The following is a 324-nucleotide window of genomic DNA, read 5'->3' as shown; positions in this document are numbered from 1 at the left end:
GGGAAAGAGAAAATGAGACAGTACCTCCCCCACAATGGGGAACAGTCACTTTGTAATCCTTTCTCTTTTTGGAATTTTGGGCAAGCACATGCACTCAGCAGGACTCGAACTGCACAGTCTCTCGGCTGGCCCTCCTAGAGCCTTTCCATATATCCTCTATAGCTTTCGCCCCAGTCATTGAGAAGGCAAAGTCCTTCCTCCCAGGAAGCCTGCGCGACCCTTCAGCAGGTCAGCAGCGGACGCTCTGCCTCCTCCTCCCAGTAGGAGGCGCTGCCTGCCGGGGGAAGTCCTCCCGACCGTCCAGGCGCCTTCCGTTCTGCTGCT

Source organism: Tupaia chinensis, unplaced genomic scaffold (genome assembly GCF_000334495.1).
Source record: "Tupaia chinensis unplaced genomic scaffold, TupChi_1.0 Scaffold000067_1, whole genome shotgun sequence".
Taxonomy (NCBI): Eukaryota; Metazoa; Chordata; class Mammalia; order Scandentia; family Tupaiidae; genus Tupaia; species Tupaia belangeri.
The sequence above is the reverse complement of the archived record's forward strand: the minus strand, read 5'-3'. Positions refer to the sequence as shown.